Source organism: Chenopodium quinoa, unplaced genomic scaffold (assembly GCF_001683475.1).
Source record: "Chenopodium quinoa cultivar QQ74 unplaced genomic scaffold, ASM168347v1, whole genome shotgun sequence".
Classification (NCBI taxonomy): Eukaryota; Viridiplantae; Streptophyta; class Magnoliopsida; order Caryophyllales; family Amaranthaceae; genus Chenopodium; species Chenopodium quinoa.
Window position 1 is genome coordinate 2,683,222 of NW_018744718.1, and position 19,936 is coordinate 2,703,157.

The 19,936-nt window shown below is 31.5% G+C and overlaps 1 long non-coding RNA gene across 1 annotated transcript; it reads right to left on the reverse strand.

The window, feature by feature from the left end:
* Window positions 1-11,820: 11,820 nt before the first annotated feature.
* LOC110703378 lies at window positions 11,821-19,223 on the reverse strand. Its single transcript, XR_002507671.1, has 4 exons — window positions 19,072-19,223; window positions 17,562-18,780; window positions 14,952-15,040; window positions 11,821-12,400 (listed from the first exon to the last, which is right to left on the reverse strand). It is a non-coding gene; the product is annotated as an uncharacterized LOC110703378 (long non-coding RNA).
* Between the last annotated feature and the right edge of the window lie 713 nt (window positions 19,224-19,936).

Consider the following 19,936-nt stretch of genomic DNA (forward strand, 5'->3'; position numbering starts at 1 on the left):
AGGGGTCACGTCCTCTAAATTTGAATTGTTTTAGATGGCATACGTAAAGTCTCCGTGTTGTCAATAAGGCTTTTAGGGGAAATCATGCACTAAGGGCCTGTTCTCATTGACTGAACTCAGCTGAACTGCGCTGAACTGAACTGAACTGAGCTGAACTGAACTGAAATGAAATGAATATTTTATAAGAGAAGGAAATTAGGAGCTGAACTGAATTGAACTGAGCTGAACTGAACTGAATTTCAACGTAAAAGAACAGACCCTAAGACTCTATCAATAATATAATAGAGGTGAACTAAATAAACTCTATTGCCCAAATGACTCTAATTTTTATCCTCTTTTGGTAGTTCAATCACTTTGAAAGTTAGTTACATGATAATTGACCCTTTTAAATGGCTTAAACTAAAATATAATAATACACAAGAAAAAAAAAATCAAACTAAATGAAATAAAATAAATTCCGATAAAAAATAAATTCGAAAAAAATAACATATGTTCATCTTAAATTAAATAATTTTAGATAAACTATTAATTAATTTTGTTCCTCTCATCCTCTCTTCTAGGGTTTTCTAATTTTTTTTTTCCCTTTTAAGGTGAAAAAGTGCCTAAAAGCCTATTCACATTTACTGAATTGAGTTGAACTGAAGTGAAATGAACTGAATTTATTGGAGCTCAACAAAACTGAACTGAACAGAATATTTTATGAGAGAGGGAAATTAGGAGCTGAATTGAACTGATTGGAGTTTAAGTAAATGTGAACATGTCCTATTTTCCTTGGAAATTAGACTATTTACGACTCTTTCCCCTTATTTTTCTTTAATTTTGCATTTTAAGCTTCAATAAATCTACAAGAGTAGTGTAGATGTTCTTTCATCTCCTGGTGGTGGAGTGTCTCCTTATGGTGGTCATTAGTTTTTGTTAGTTCAGTTGTTTTTTTTTTTTTTTTTGTGGGGTTCTTTTGTGTGTTAGGGTTAATAAAAAAAATATAGGTAATCATCTTTTGCCCTATTATTGGTTCGCTGATAAAGATTTGTTCGGAATCGCAACGATTGTCATTTTTTAGACGCGTTCAAGTGAATCAGATGAAAAAATCTTTACGGCTACAACAAATTGTTAGACCGTCTCTCCAAAAAGATTTTATGTTCCAGCAATGTGTGTGAGACATGTACCACGGTGCAAGATCTATTCAACGATCGTAGTTTCTATGAAGAAAACCCTTATTTGATTCAATTTTATGTATTTGTTAATTTAAATTTCATTTGTAAATGGCGTATGTATAACTTTTTATTAATGAATTGATTTGTTAAAAAAAATATAGATAGATGAAAAGGATAATGCTAACAATTAGACAGAGAATTAATACCGGTGATCGGGTGATGCTCAATATTAAATGTTTGATCTGTAGTATTACTGTTTCATGACGTTTGTATTATTATTTGATTGTTTGTTTGTATATAAAAGTCATTTGTTTTAACTGTTTATGTTCTTCCCTTCATATTCCTAAAAATAAAATAAAAATTGCTATTGAGTTCACTTCAATTTCCGGTTTATGTTGACTTGTGTCGGCTTGGTTTTGTGTCCATTATTTTAGATGAAGGGGTACCAATGGATTTGGACTACACTTGTTTTACGGAATTAATATTTGACAATTGACACATCATGTTCGGGGAAACCATAAAATCAAAGATGAAATCGTAACATTATTAAGAGTAATATACTACTCTTAGTAGCTTTTTTTTTAGTTGACGTGTTTTGACTTTAACACTATTTAAACATTTCTATTTGACTGTATCTTGTGATTTATAGGTAATGAAAAATATAATTATGTGGAATCTTGTTAGATTCGTCGCAGGATATTTTTTTCAAATATCAATTTTTTATAATTTTTGTTTTTTGGTAATTAAAGACATTAACGATGATAGTTGTGCATTGGCAAACGTGATAAAAAGAAACGTGTCAACTAAAAAAACTGAGGAAATATTACGAATTTATGATAGAAATTGTTTCATACACCCGGGTGTACGGTGTACCCAAGAGTATTTTTTTTATTCTTTTGATGATTATTGCTCATTTTTATCATCAAATGAACTAACAAAAACCCTTGGGTGTACCGTACACCTGGGTGTATATAACAATATCTCATATTACGGAGTACCTATATTTTTCTTGATTGTTACTCACTTTTCGTATTTATCTATTTTACTTTTTATTTTATTCCAACATTCTTTTTCTAATGAAATAAGGGAGTTATTACCTTGAATAAAAGACATTCAACATTTACAATCATCTTGCACTTACGTTACTTTTTTTTTTTTTTTGCAATTTCCTACCTCAATTTGGGTTCTTGAGGGCTAAAATGACCCTTAAAATCTTAACGAAATATTTTTCGACACGCAAATCAATGAAAAATTTGAATTGGTTGTAATTTACAATTTATTAGTACTTTTAGGCTGAAATTTGCAATTTATTTTTAAATTGTTGCAATTTACAAAATACAAACTTTAAATGGTTGCAATTTACAAATTTTTCGGTTTATTACAAATAACCAAATGATTACAAACTTTAATTGGTTGCAATTTACAATTTATTGTTACATTTTTTTTTTGCAAAAAAGTTATTATTATTATTATTATTATTATTAGAGTCCACTAATCCTTTTTTGGCAAAACAAAATTAAAGTCCCATTGTTAAAATTTTTCCTTTTTTAGTAAGTGGTTTCTTTACAATTTTAACCTCATTCTTCTAATTTAATCTCCAAATTATCCTCAAATTTTACTGATTTTTATGCCAAATATTTTTAATCCTCAATTTTTACTGATTTTTTTAATTTATGAGCACACTACTTATTCTCTTTTTTCTTTTTCTCTCACTTGAATGCACTTTATGTACTTTGGTACTTCCAATCTCATGGTTTAAGTAATCTACAAAAACATTAAATATCGTCAAAAATGAGAAATGAGACTTTAATAAAAATACGGAGGGAGTATGCGCTAAAAAAAGGACGAAGTGAGTATTATAATTATATGTGGCTAGCTACACGATGTGGCCAGCCATCATAGGGGTTACTTTGTTAGTGTAATAGGGGTTACTTGGATAGTGTCAAAGGGATTACTCTGCCAGTGTTAAAAAGGTTACTATATTGGTGTTATAGGGATTACCCAATCAGAATTACAAGGGTTACTTATTAGTATTAGGCAAAAACTAACGAACGCCCCGGAGACGTTGGATAAACTAGCTAAAAGTAGAAAGATTAAATTACAATGAACATTAATTACACCTCGACGCATGATTTTGTCATGCTTTTTCAAATTAATACCATTTTAGGCAATATTTTAATTGTTTATCCAATGCCCCGCGAATGTTCGTTAGTAAGATCCTTAGTATTATAGAGGTTACTTTGTTATTTTATAAGTGGTCACACGGTTTGACCAGCCACACATAAGACGGTCTGCATTATTATTACGACCCATTAAAAAAATATTAATATTACCAGTATTATTAAATTCCTTAACTTCTTGTACATATAACATATTGTCTTGCTAGTTTTACGGATGATACTGAAGTTTTGCATTGGCAACCTTAACAAGAAAAAGGCGAAAAGCCAATCAATAGCTTTAGGCTTTAACCGAGCCAAGCTAGCTAACAACGCCAAATAAAAGCAGAACAAAAAAGGGCCAAAAGAAAAAGAAAAAAACATCAAGTCAAAACTAAAGTCTTAAAAAAAGTTTCAAGTCCATTAATGCTACAAACAAGCATTCTCCAATAAGATGATTTTTCTTTTTTTAAAATACACAAATGGTGAAAATGAGACACTGTGTCTTTTTGTCATTAATTGGGCTCAAAGAATCTCAAGTATTTAATGGATTTAGCTCCAAAGCTTTTCATAACCATCATATATACACATACATACCTTTATTATTAGGACATTTTATGAGAAACTACCTTTTAAAGTATTTTTTTGCGAGAAACTACCTTATAAAAAAATGTTGTAAATAACTACCTTATAAAAGCTAAATGTTGTACGATACTACCCTTGGTCGGAAAGTGAGAGTTGACTTAATTTTTCCGGCGTTGACCTAGTCATGTGCCGGTCACGTGACGTTTAATTCATCTTTCCCCATTTTTTCCCCGAGCCTATCCATATATTGTAATAAAAAAAATTATGAATTACCACGTATTGAACTGGTTAGAATAGTTTAGGAGAATACTAAATTTGGAAGATTTTTTAAGGGAAAAAATAGTGCATAATTTTTTATTTTTTTTTGGTGTTTAGAGAGCCACAAGCCCACAAGGGCGGGTGATGAAAATCGATCCCAAGATCTCTTGGAACCGGAAGGGGAGCTCTAACCACTTGAGTTACCCCTCACTCTCAGAGTGCATAAATTTTAAGTATCGGATTTTATTCAGAGGTTCATGGTTGAAAGTTGGGAAAAAATTGTGCAGTAATTACACACTTTGTGGATTATTATTGTTGTTTTTTTTTTATTATTATTATTATAAAAATATCAATAAACCTACAAAGTCAATCAATTTACAAGAAATTGATGGGTAATTTACAAGATACTAAATTATTTTTTATTATTATTATTATTATTATTATTATTAATATAGACAAAGTCATGCAACCTACAAAAAATTAATGGGAAAAAAAATTGTGTAGTTATTACACACTTTGTTGTTATTATTATTATTATTATTAGTTTAATATTAATTGTTATTGAAATTGTTATTATTAAATATTAATTATTATTATTTTCAAGCAGAGCATAAAGATTTTAGCATAGTAGAGCATACCAGAGCGAAACAACTTAAAAGAACCGGGGCTAAGTTTGTTGGAATAAACAAAAAAAGAATAATAGTTTGAATTATTATGAAATAAAAGGAGTAGTTTTCACTAAAAAATAATTATAATGTGTAAAAATAAGTATCGTCTAGTAAAAATTGATCTAAATTAGTCAAAATTAAGGTCTATTGTACTTAATAAATTAATTGTTGTTTTTTATTTTTTTGGTGTAAAAAGAGTTGTAAGGGCAAGACAAAATTTGATACCAACCTACCAGGTCTTAGGAACTAATGTATTTTCCCCTAATACTTTAACCAAATAAGCTAATTGACATTTAAATAATACTCCGTATAATTTTTTTTATCAATAAAAATAATTTTTAATCAATAATAAAATAATGTCAATAAAATTGAGGAAATTTATAGAACCCTAAGAAAAAATAAGGTAATTTAAGTAAATTGACTAAAGAGATAGCCTTACACCTAATTTTGTAATTATGAAAGTTTATTTAATGGTAGGGGACGAATCGCATTAAATTTATCACTAACCATAAAATTTATTTGATTTAACATTATTATAATCAATACTTGTATAACTTGGATGGAGCTCATAAGTACTTCGTATAAACTACTTCGATCCGTTTCTTTTTATTTTACCGTATATTTTATCCGTAGTATATATTTTATTTTGGGTAATGTTATCTGGCAAAAGCTAATGAGCGCCCCGGGGCATTATATAAGAGAATTAAAGTGTAAATATTAGAGTAAAATTAACATTAACTACACCCGAAACGCGTGATTTTGTCATGAATTCCTAACTTAATACCATTTCAACCAATATAATTTATCCTTATCTAGCACCCCGGGGCGCTCGTTAGCAAGATCCATGTTATATATAGCCCTAAGGACTATATATAAGCATTAAATATACTCTTGGAAATTGTATAAAATTAGAAATTCATGACAAAAACACGCGTAAATCACTGTAATTAGTGTTTATATTTTTATAATAACTTTTTAGGATTTTCAAGTGTAAATTTAATGCTTATATGTAACAACTTACAAGGGTTGTTCTTATTGTAAATATGCATGGGTGATGGGTGTCATTTACTATACCAATGCACTTCATTTTTAACATAATTGCCTTTAATCATATCCTAGTTTTGTGTCCGTACCATGCCCGAATTCTTTATTGAATATTAAAATAAATATTTAATCTATATGTTAAATTTTAAAATATATCATACTATCATTGTAAAATAAATTAGGAATTGATAGACATGTAATGACTAATAATAATATTGGTGAGTGTTCGATTAAATACATAACAAATTGTTTTAAACCCGTGGATCGGAGTTGACCCGAACCCTAACGTTGGCTAGGTTGAACATTTCTCGACACGTAACTTAAAGTGACCCTATTCAACATGACTCGTATGACCAAAACCTGATTGACAGGTTTACATACAGTAATAAAATCATATTAGATTGTGAAGTATATTATTTTAATCGATTAAAATATATTAAAATTAGATATTGTGTGTTTTGAACTACTTTCTTTGGTTTAAAAAAAATATTATCATATAAAAAATAAATTTATATAATAATTATTGGGAGTTATGATCTATTATTTTTTGAAAAATTATATTTCAATTTGTACATATGAAATATTGGTATTTTATCGAAAACAAAACTCTAAATTAACAATTTTATCCTAAAATTTTATACAAATTTGATTGAAAATAAAATTCTAAACTAACTTTTTTTATTATACGGAGTCTGTCTAAACCTATCTAACGTGGCGCGTCACTTAGCTTGGCGAAAAATTAGAATGCCAAGTGTCAATGTCTCGTAGCTTGGCTAAAGTTTAGCTTTATATATATATACTAGTTTTGTGCCCCGTGCGATACTCGGGTTGTTTATGGAATTTTAAGATAAAATTATATTATAATTCAATTTAATTGATTGAAGATAGAATTCTAAATTAACTTTTTTTTCTTCTACAAAGTCTATCCATACTTATCCAACGTGGTACGACACTTGGCGAAAAGTTAAAATGCTATACGATGTTGTCTTGTGGCCTAATTATAAGTTTATTACGGAGTATTTGGTATTTTATCGAAAATAAAACTCTAAACTAACCATCTTATTCTAAAATTCTATCCTAGTTTGATTGAAAAAAGAATTTCTAACTAATTTTTTATCTTATGAATCTATTTAAATCTATCCAAGGTGGCGCGACACTTGGCGAAAAGTTAGAATGCCAAGTGTCACTATTTCGTGATCTGCCTAAAAGTTTAGCTTTATATATTAGTTATATAATTAGCTATATGATTAGTAAGGGTTATAAAGTTCTCACCAAAAAAAAAAGAGTAAGAGTTATAAACGGTTAACATTGAGCGTACATATGTATGTAACTCAATATTATTTTCCTAATTAAAGTATGAGTGTTTGGTAAAGTAATGGTTGACTAGTTGGGTATATATGTAACTCAATATTATTTTCCTAAAACTATAGATTATATTCTCAACATCTATGACCTCTAATCTTCAAAAGGTAATGGTTCTAACTTTTGATAAAAGCTACCTCAGCTCTATCATTAAACACTACTTGTACCACTACATTGCCAAACGCTCATATTTTGGTCAAAACCATTAAAAAATACCTAAAAGCTACTGCCGAACACGCACGTTGTTCAAAAAAAAATTATTAATAAGATGAATACTATCATGCGTGACTATAATTTTTCTTATATTTTAGAAACAATATAGATGATTTAATAAATTTGTGAATATAGTAGTAAGATTCTTAACAAAAACATTAATAAAAAAAATGGAGCAAGTGTATGTTAAATCTTAATCCAACCTACCTAATTATGCTACTATTATAAGCAAGCCATATGCTCAACACAAGTATATATTATCGTAGTTACTAAGCATGGTTTGATGTAGTAATAAGGTTTGCATCTGGGATCAAACCTCACTAGAGGCACTTTGGGCCATTTGGGGTAGGAATTCCCTTACCCTTCCCCCCATCCACTCCCAAAGTGCCTACGCCGCTAACCCACGCTGAGAGGACTTGTGAGAGATTCCGGTCCAATATGACCCTTCTCCTTACCAAAAAGAAATTACCGTAGTACTCTGTATATACAGAGTATTATTTTCAATTACATAAATTCTTGCTATTTTTTTTATTAAGTTGGTCCCTCGAAAATTTAATTAGTTGTTTTTTCTCAAGTACCAAAAATTATGAACCACAGCTTATATAAACAACAAACCAATAGAAATGGTTGTAATAAGCCCACGAAATACATGCATGAAAAATTAGGTCTAGATCCAATTGTTGTATTAGCAATAAATCACTTTAAGGACCAGAGAATTAGACCAATCACAGAATAGAAGCAACATATAGCAGTCAAATATGCTATGGTTATATATCTTGTACAATAAGATAAACATTTATAATATAGCTTTGTAGGTTAATTATTATTTGTTCCTATATTATATTAAAATAGTTTGAACTATGTGTGTGCCAATAATAATTTACTTAAGACAATAAGTTTGATTAGGAGTGTGTGGTCTAATTTTTAAAACTCCACGGCTAGGGCGACATCCTATTAAGTATTTTGATTAGGTATATGTAAGCTTTGACGCGAATGCAACCACCTAGGTGCGGTGAGGTTGTAACCACGGATGCCACCCTTCCGGTGGATTTTAAAAAATGTTGGTAAGGATACTATATATGCTGCCTCTTTAGGTCACTATTTAAAAAAAAAAGTTAAAAAAAAAATCAGGATATCAATCCTTTTTTATAGATAGTATTTTCTTCTTGTAGTAAATTTATTTTTTTGATAAATTAGGTTTTAATCTTAATCTTAAGGGAATAATTTCCTAACTTTCGGTATACTGAAAATAATATAATCATTATATAAAAAATATTTAAATTTTAGGAAGAAGGAAGTTAAGTCCAAACATGATCAATTATATAATTATTTTCAACCCTTCAAAGAATTATGAAATTTTTTATTTTATTGAATGAACAAATTTACTAGAATTAGGAACATGAAGATGTTTACATGTTAGAGATACTACTTAGAGATATGAATTACTAGTACAAATTACCAATAAAATGCTAGAAAGAATATTTCCATAATACTAGTAATAGTTAGAACTAGTTCAGACTATCAATTTGGTTGTTATGAATGGTAGATAATAAGCTGTAATGAAGTAATGATCACATGGCATATGAGCATAACAACCATGTCGAAAGTGGGAAATTCATTTTAATTGATTGATCTTCTTGTTGATCACTAGTCTTCGTTCATTCCTTTTCCCACTCATGCTATGCAACATGTCTCTTTTACATTTAATTCGTTAAGCAAAGTAAGACAAAGAAATACCAAATGAGATTTTGGCCTAGTGGATAGAATTGACAATTTGTATAGTGTACAATATAGATGGTAGGTTCAAATCCTCCTATTCCCAGGTAATTTGCATTGTTCTTATGGCTCAATCAGACTTAAAATTACGTAGAAACAAAGAAACTAAAGTAACACCGTGGACTAAACATATCTAGTTAATCATTTACCGAATATGTGGTGTGTTTATTGGATAGGAAAATTAAAACACGGTTTCATAATTAATTTCCGAAGATAGACTTATTGATAGTGCTCTTAAATCTTAATTGATTAATTAACTTATATCACGATCAATTAGTTAATTAGCTACGAAGTACAAACTTATCTCTAGTTGTCTTGTATTACAATCCTTTGACTTGTGCAAAAGGGACTAGGTGGAAAAGTAGAAAACGACCAGAAAGACCATGAAAGAAAGAGCAAAGATTACAAACAAGAAAAGATGAAAAAAGTGAGCGACCAAAAATACATGAACTACTTTCACTAAATTGGTGTTTTCGTATAAAGTATCCAAGTGATGAAATGTGCATATGACGTCTATTTTAGTAAATCTAAAGAAATGAAACTGAGATACTTCAATTCATAGTTCATACTAGTTGTACAAATCTTTAAACCTTTTTTACTTGTCGTCACACAAGTAAAAGGAATCGTTATTGACCTTTGTATGTAAAAGGAAAAAGATAGGGCAACAAATAAAGTTTTGGTGTAGATTTATTGCTAACTTTACTAGTATACTTGTTCTAACATGTAAGCATTAATTAACATTACTTGTTACCTCATTAAATCAAGAGTTTACAAAGTTTACGTGCAACTTAGGTCATTGATTTATTTATCACTAGATTAGTGCCCATGTAATGCATGATATAAATAGTAATAATTTTTTTTTCCACAATTAATTTGTCTAGACAACTGGTGTACATAGAATAAACGAATTTCAATGTTTATAAGAGAAATGAAATAATAAGAGAAAAATTATTAAAACTAAAATTGAGAAGAAGAAGAAGAAAAAAAAACAGAGTAGTTGGGATGATTAAATGTGTTGAAAATATTTAAAAATGGAGTATCAAATTAATGATGCGTGTATTATTATTACTTTTGAAAAAAATCTAATATTCCATTTAAAGATAATTATTAAAGAGTTGAAATAATATTTTAGGTTTGAAATAATTTAATTTAGAATATTTGATTAAGTGTAGTATTCCATGTTAATTATACAAAAGCTAGTGTCGCAAGCAATATGAGATGAATGACCTGTTCTGATTTACTGAACTGAATTGAACTGAATTGATTGGAGCTGAGTTGAATTGAATAGAGCTGAAATGAATTGTTTATGAGAGAAGAAAATTAGAAGCTGAACTAAATTGAACTGATTGGAGCTGAACTGAACTAAACTAAAATTAAGTTGAAGAGAACAGGGCCGAAGTGAAGAGAATCATTGGTAACAATTATGATCCAGCAATGAGTGACGACTCATCACTCAAATGTGAATAAATTTAACTACTCCGATATATATACCTCCTCTAATTAAGTTCTCAAATTTATTTTCAACTTATGAAGAGTATAGAGCTTACTTCTTAAAGGTTTACACGGACAACATAGTACACAAACATTATAGGTCTATAGTTCATTGAGTAACGTTGTACCCAATTTAACCAATTTTCAACAAAATAACTACTCGTTGTAGTTTAGTACTAATATTTATTTGAGTAGAAAATGCTTTTCTTTTTTCTTATTGTTTTGGAGGGTAAGAGATGCTTTTCTTAAGGATTGTCTACCATCATAATGACTAAACATCGTGTCATACATTTGATCTTTCCCTCTCATCTCCTCACCCCACCTCTTTTTCCTCTTAGAATCTTGTTATATATTGCAAATTTTAGGATACACATCAAAAATGTCTTATTCTATCCAACTTAATGGAAAATTATTATCGGATTCCATCCTTCCATCACATTTTAATTACACGTCTTATTTCAGTAATGTAACTTGAACTAGCAATGTTTTTTTTGGTGTTCCACCCGGTTCACCCTTTGGGCTAATCTGAATTCGGGAATCAGTTTTGAGTGGTTAGGTTCCACTCCCCTTCCGATTGTTGTTGCGAGGGATCGAACACGAGTCCTCCCTACCAAGTGTAGTCTCAATCACCACTACACCAACAACCAATTGGTAATTTGAACTAGTAATGTGAGTATGCAATAACTTATTTCAAATAATGATAATAATTTTACAATTAGTAAAGATATAAGTAATCCATACCCTAAAGTCTACCTAATCAAAGCCATCCGTGTCATATTAATTACATGTTCTATTACAATAATGTATGCAATTAGAACTAGCTAGTGATGATGTAATGTAATTTGAACAAGTAATGTGAGTAAACAATAACTTATTTCAAATAATGACGGTAATTCAATAAGAACTTAAGATATAAGTAGTCCAAACCCTAAACTCGACCTGTCCAAAGTCATCCACGTTAACATATTAGGCATCATACAATTTTATTTTGAGGATAAAGACATCAAATTCATAATATAAAAAAAAAAACAAAACACACGAGGAGAATGAGAAATAATAATAGGTGGTTGTAAATTTATGAAATGAAGAAAAACTAGAAATAAGGCAGACAAATGAGTATGACCCACGCCTTCAATATTTTATTGTACACAGAACTCAGTAGTACATTACATAAACTAACGAAAGCTCCATCACATTAAATCATCAATATCTGATTAAATACAAAAACTATAGTAATTATCAAAGAATACAAAAATATGATCAGTGTAACAACCGCCATATATGATTTATGTTAATCTAATGGAAAAAGAAGTAAGTTGGTGCACATTTTTATTTCTTTCTCTCTCTTCCTTTCCAACTGTCTCTGTTTGCTTTCAGCCTTTCACCATCTTCCTCCTTAGTCTTCCACATAATGATAAACCTAACAAATTTGAAACATAATGTACCAAACATTACAAAAGGTCAATTAGCATATGCTCCAGATATCAATTTGTAATAACTAATAAGCATTATTAATATGGCAACAGGCATCAACCGACTGCCGTCGTATTGTAAAGGTAATTGATCTTAGCGCAGCTGTGTACGACAGCCCCAAACCTAGCAACATTACCTGCAAAAGTGGTAACATGGACATATTCAAGGTTTTTGATCTTACCGCGACTATGCATGACATCCCAAACCTAGCAAATATTACCTGCAAAAGTTGTTATAGTTCAAGATTACCGGGGTGATCTCACAGTTTTGACAATAAGTGAAGCCAGCAAAAATAAAAAATTAATGACAATAATTGGGACTAATTATGAGTGCCGTGACGGTAATTCTTATAAGCAATTAATGAAGATACTGGCAAGATCATATATTTAATAAACTTCCTGAGTTCCTTTTCCTTTCAAGAAACAATCTAACTTTGTTATTGAGGTTCAACAAACAGTCATTAGTTGATGTCTTGAAAATAAGATATGATGGTTGTTTTGGACAAGCAGATGAAAAACTACCCACGTACCAAACTTAATTATATGCCTTTAGATGATGAAAATGATGATTATGAATGTGGAATAAATGTGCAAGAGATATTTAGGGACCCTGCAAATAAAAGACAAACAATGTGACCAGAATTTAACAAAAGAAAAAGGGCTTATAGGAACAATGGCTTTGATGATTGTCCGTACATGTATATGTCACTCATTCATGAATGCAATCACAGGCCACAATAGCTCAAGTTTCAGAGGAAATAAATTCTTCAACCTATATTTGTCCCTTCATATTAATTGAAACAAATACGGAGTAGTAACAACCCTCCTCTCTGCTCCAAAAAAACCCTATTCCTTGAATAATTATTGGATGGTTCTGGACCAAAACTTCATTCGTCCATTAGATCATTACGACACGTTATTAAGGTCTTAATAACATTAATACTAATTAATGGCATTGCGTATCCGTTCGCCACAGCCAGAACGATTTCCGTGGTATTCTCCATAATCCTAGACTAACAGTGAGTAAACAGATATGGGGAGAGGGAAAGGAATGGAAATAGACGTATAAACTTTCCTTTCCCTATCAAGAAAACATATCCTAATGTTAAAATGATTAGGAAGAAAATCACAAACCCACCACTTCCCTTCCATAGCCAATTATAAACTCGAACATGTTTAGTCCCTTTCTCTCGACATTAATAACATAAAAACCTATAAGTTTGATACAGTCCCCAACCTAACAAGAAAAATATAAGGTTTCAAAAAGAGTTATATATCTACATGGTGAAAAAGCAATATGAATGTTAGCTAAAGACAGGTAAGGATACAAAGGAAATATTGATAAGAAGCCTTAAGTCAAGTATATGCAGCACAACAGGTACCTAAAAGAGGTCTCATCAGAACACAATTTCTTTAACTCCGAATCTACTCATCAAGTTTGTACATGCAATGATACCAATCAAACATCAACACAAATTACACAATACTGTGAGCAACAAGCAGAGACAAAGAAAGGAAAAAAGTTGTTATGTTAATGTAATTCAGAAAGGGTGAATGTAAACATAAACATTGAGAGCATGACACCAGAAAAGGGGAAAACGTAAGACAGTGAAAGAAACAATGGTTCAAGAAAGTATTGATGCTTGTACTACGGTTAAGTAAGCTAATTAAGGTGACAATTTTGATCACAATCAACATCTATTAAGATTAAGCTCAAAGTGCAAATTCCGTGTTCCACAGAAAGCGTAGCAAAACAAGCAATAGTTTCGGACACGAAATGCCCTTCAATCTTTTACCAAATCCAAATTTTTACTTTATCTTTCCATTGTGGGAATATGAGTTTCCACAGCAGTGATCATGCTTTTTAGTTTTCACGATGCTCATAATTAATAAAGATCAAGTAGGCAAAGATCATCTACCAGTCCCAACTAACAGTCCAATTCAGTCAATATTCCAATGAATAACTCCTAATTATAACCCAATCCCAATACCAGAACTTATTAGATTACAAAGTAATTATTACTATATAAACATGTAAAGTGTATCTCAGTAATCTCACTAAGCAATAAATTGAATACAAACATGTAAAATGCAGTAAGTACACTACAGAACACTGAATATTATAGTGGGTCAGATACAGTGCTGAAGCTTCAATTTATAGCATCCAGCAGCTAGGAAACATTGGAGGGTGGGCCTAAAGATACCAGTTGCTGAAGGCCCATATTTTGTATGCAACCATAATCAAATGCCATTTTCTGATTGCAAGCATTAGTGCTAGTCATGATATTAAGCACGAAATGAATATACCAAATGCTGCAAAAGGACATCTTGCACAACAGAAAACACATGCAATTTCCTTCACTATTCACTACATTTTCTCAGGATTATGAGCAATAGTTCTAGAATTTAAGGATTTTATCAGAGCAATAGGATAGAACGGATGAGATGCATATCTTTACACGTATGGAAACCAAAGACAATTTAATGTTCAAATGGTCAGAACTTGAATCACAGCCCGACAGTGGAGAGCCTAGTGGCCCAGCCATTAGTTACGTTTCTCTCACAAGCCATCTCTGGGTGAAAAACAAACGTGGCATCTCAAAAGCCATCTTTTGTGAAAAACAAATGCAGCAAAGGTAATTTGAACAGACGGTAAAAAATTGCCTGTTTAAGCATGAATGAGAATCCTATTCATTGTGCCCTTGTGTTGGTGCATGTGAAAAAGTAGTAGTAGAAATATTAAGTTCAATTAAAATTATGAACAAGACAAACCTTTTACAAGCACGGGAATTAAAAAATTAAGCTCTGTCTGGCACTCTGGCACATTGAATATGTTGTAATTTTAGCCAAGAACCTAATATCTGTACATGGTAATGAAAGGTATCAATTAGCAAAATTCAACACAAAAACACCAAAAAAAAAAAAAAAAAAAAAAAGGAGGCAAAAAAAGTTTTGCCATTTCGACTAATACTGCCAACTAAAGCTTATATTACTGAAACATGTAACTGCTTGAACAAAGTTGCATATTGTTTTAGTTAGCTTCAGAAGGCAGAGAAACTAATATTCCGTATTAAGCAATTAAAACCAGCAATAAGTGAAACTAAATTTTCAGTTTTAAAAAGCTAATATTGGGGTTTTGGAAAAGTGGAAATGCATAGATCAAATTGATGAACTACCAATTTCTGAAAGCTGGTACCAACATTTGCACAGTGAAAATATTTCTATGAGCTTATCAGTGACCTTTTCTTTTTTAGAAAATATTAAGAGTTCAAAGATTTATGTTCTCAGTTCTCAGTTCCCAGTATAAAATCAAATAAAAATAATTCCTATTGAACTATATTGTAAAATCAGATAACAAATTTGTTTTTCATAATTAGATCTAAGTTGGGTGAAACTTTGGCTAAAGATCACTCATGGACTGGAGAAAGGTTGAAGTGGAGGGTGATGCACAGATTGTGATTCAAGCCTTGAAGGAGCAATGTAGGCATGGAGGTGACTAAACTACCAACTTATTTTTGAAGGTGCCTTAGCCCCAAGTGATTCCTTGTCTTTCTTTTTTTGCTTTGGTGACTGTCATGAGGCCGCTTGCTGTCTATCTAGCTTGGTGTAACTAAAATCCCAGGACAATCCTAGGGGTTGCCAAATTTGCTTATCCGCAATTCTGAACTTGATTCATTGATCTGAATTGTGGATCAGTAGATTCAGGACTGATACAAATCAGACTAGGGCCACTAGGCAGCAAAATTTGATTTTCTTAAAGAATTTAGTAGTAGTTGATTTGCTTAGTTACTTGACCTAGCTAGTGCTCTACATTCCATAATAGCGATCAGTTCCAGGCCACACTGGTTCCAGCTAACTTCCTCTTTATCTACTCTAGTAAAATGTAGTTAGAGGCCTAAACTCAAAGGCTCCTTTCACACTCTTTATAGGCCACAACATCATATTAGGCCTGGGTAACATGGATTTTGATATTAAACATGTATGTTCAGAGAAATTCGATACATTTGAAAGTCAAAGAAGAAAATAGATGCACAAAACAAATGAAGTTGCAATATATTGCGTATTTTCCCCACAACTACTGAATGAAGAGCATAATTCAACCACCTGTTTTTATCTCAAGATGTCACAATTCTTACTCCTAAAATCCTAAGTGCTCAAGACTAACACATAGGCTATTCACTATATATCTTTGGGGAGTACATACCTAAAAAACAGAAGAGGTGTAAGGGTACTACGAGAAAATAAGTCAAACATTTAAAAAATTTTGTCTAGGAGGAGAAATAATAGAAGCTATAGATATTGAGTGTCCAGTAATAATCCTGATGATTCAGAAACTTAAATTATAAATGATCAGTCAAGGCACAAATCAGAATAGCCAAAGCTCATGTGAGCAAGCATGAGCATCCACTGACCATCAGCATGGGAGATTCAAATATAGGTAATATGCAAATATGCGAACAAGTTTTTGAGTTAAGGACTTACAGTCTGGATTGCTAGACCGCTTGGAGGCAAATTATAGTAGAAACCAACCATCATATTGTAGGATGTCAGATTACAGAGTCTCATACTTATATCTCTAAAGTAAACTTAATTTCTATTGTCCAAAACTAATAGTCGTTTGTTAATCACTTAATCCATTCACATTCCCAGAAGGGACACGTCAACACATAAAACATTCACCAACTCACCATAGTTTGACATGTTTCTATGTAGAGCAACAAAATGTATGAAAATTTCAAATGGCACACTATTTTGCACCAAATTTGTCTAATCACAATCCTACTATAATATTGACTAACACCAGTGATATTAAGTTTGATCTTCCAAAAAAAAAGTGAGAATTCCAGCACAGAAATTTCTGACAAAGTTAAAGATTTAATTAAGCATCCTAATTAGTGTAATTAGTCTAAATAGGTTCTTTCTTCATCACAATAACACTGCATTGAAGCAGCATAAAAACATAAAAGACGACGATTGTTCAGTAACAAAAAGATTCCTATTATCAGAAAATCCTGTCAAGAAATGTGATCTGTCTGTGAAGAGTATGAGCTAAGACATTAATAATAACAAGTCAGAGAAAACAAAACAGGCTACTAAGCACTACCTAGCATGAGAGTTTAGCTATTTTCATAATAAACAGGCAAATCTATAAATAATGATTAAATTGTTGTAAGGGTTAACATAGAAAAGGTGTCAACAAGTTTGCAACGAATACTGCAATTTTCACATCAAGTGTTATTTCCTAACAAAATTTGAACCAAACCAAAAAAGGAAAATACGAAAGTATTGCAAGATTCATACAAGTAATTATAAATTCTGACATTAAAGTCAATACAGTAGAGAGCTGAGAAATAGAATAATTCTCCACGGGACTGAGATTACCTGCACCAATGACGCAGGTAAGCATGACAATCATGAGAGGATTGCAAGGTCAATTCTTCTTGTCATTGATGCTAAACTTTCTCAAAATTACAAGCACTGGTGTATACCCTTGTCGCTTATTCAGTTTTAAACTCAACCAAGACCAAGCACCTACAGGATACCATTGCTTCTCAACATGAAAATTTCATTAACTTATCAGGGAGCCACCAATAAAGCAGCTATTGACAGCCCACATTCACCAAGCCAGCTCAGTAGTCTTAAACAAAGTTGTTACCAACCATTTGAAATCGAAACTTTAAAGTCTCCCAATACCATCAAAAGGCGTGGCTGCTGGTCATCTTGTAAGCATTGTACTGATGTCAACGCGTCCTCTCAGAGAAATAGTCTAGCACTACAATAGAGTTACTACTTCCAGTAGGTTTGTTGATAGAGCATGTTTGAATGATGATATATACTCTTGGGTCCTCAAAGGCCCAGGATGAACTAGCAGGCAAATAACATATTCCATCAGTCCATCTGAAGATCTTGGGAATCAACATGTCCAGGGAACTCATCACAATTGTCAACCTTAACAAAACGTTTATAAAAACAACAATATCGAAAGGATTTTAAAACGAGAATCTTGAAACAGGATAGCTGCTGCAGAACTTCGTTCAAACCAAACAGCAGTGGAGAGAAAATCCTTCATTTTAATTTAAAAATTCTGAGTTTGATTATAGGATTTGAGTATCTTCTCCATCACAAAGATCTCACTTTACGGAGGAAATAAAGTAAACCAAAAAGAGAAAATCACACCAGTCTAACCACCAGTGGCTGCTCTACTTCATATATCCCCTTTAACCCCTGCATTCACCAAAATCAATACTTTCCAATAGTAAAGCACCTCAACCCGTCAATTCTTAACCACGTCATAATTCTGCTGATACCATGCCAACATATTAATCAAGGAAACTAAACCCAGTAATGCCATATTGTGGTAAAAATTCAATGGCATTCGAACGACACAAACAACAGCCAATAATCCTCGGTTCTGTATAACATACATGAATATCTCCATCATCACTAAACTCGATCAAGAACTTCATAAACCAACCATAATGATGATTACACAAACAATATCAGATTAATCCAATAACCAATAAGTCACAATGTCAATACCCAGAATCGTAAAATGTCGTTTCACTAGACCAATTACGAGCATTAAATTCACAACTTGAACCTAATGCAAGACAAGCAACAATGTTATAAAAAAAAATAGTTAGTAATTTGTTTAGGGTTTTTAGGGTTTTAATATATAGCAACAAAATTAAACCACTTGATTCGAAAAACATAATGCTCAGTGAAATGAAAACTGGAATTTGATTGTGTAAGCAAATAAATTCTTGGTTTAAAGAATAAGAACCCTAATTTCTAAGTTAAATCAGTTTTACAGTAGTAAATTGAAAAAAAGTTGATATGCAATTTCGAATTAGCTAAATTGAAGTAAAATCAAGATGAAGAAGAAGATTACCAATGTTGGAAGATCGTCGGAAGCTGCCTTGCATCACCCAAAATTGGCCGGCGATGTTCGTCGGCGACGAGACAGCCCCGTCAATGTTTTTGTGTAAGTAGTGTAGTTCTAATTCTAACTGTTTCAATAAAACTTATTCCCTCTGTTTTCTTAACAGAATCTTCCCGCAGTGAGTTAAATTTAACAATTGGATATTTTGCAAAAAAAAATACTCCCAAATACTTGCTCCATTTCTGTTGGACACGTATACCGATGCTAATCTTTGCTCACTAATAATAATCTATTCATTGAGATGATTTCAACAAGTACCCACACGACTATATTTTTTACTATGTATAAATCACAAACATTAGTCAAATTAGGACAAATGAATAGTGCAAAAATAGAAATTGAGCAAGTATTTAAAAACGGAGGGAACACTATTTAAATGACGCGTTTTGAGAAGAATTACCATTTAATTTTATTTTTTGTGAAAAACTACCCCAAAAACTTAAAAAGTTTGAGTTGCACTACCTTGGCAACTATTTCGACAAGAATCTCTGGCTGTGGGGCTACTCAAATTTAAGAAGCCGGAGATTGGGGGAGTTAACGTCTTAGGAAATGCCAATACGTTGAATTATGGATTTGGATTTCACTTTTAGGTAGCCACAAGTAGTGAAGTAGAGGGCGGTTTCGTTGAGAGGAAAAGCGTTAGTGCAAATCGGTGGACAATTATTCCACGGTATATCATGTTGTCTTTTAAACAATGGAAGTTGAGGAATCTTCACTTCTGCAACAATGGAACTTGAAATCAATGGAAGATGGATTGATGGAAAACTCACAAGCAAATGATAAATACCTTTTTTTCGGGTTAACCATATCCTCA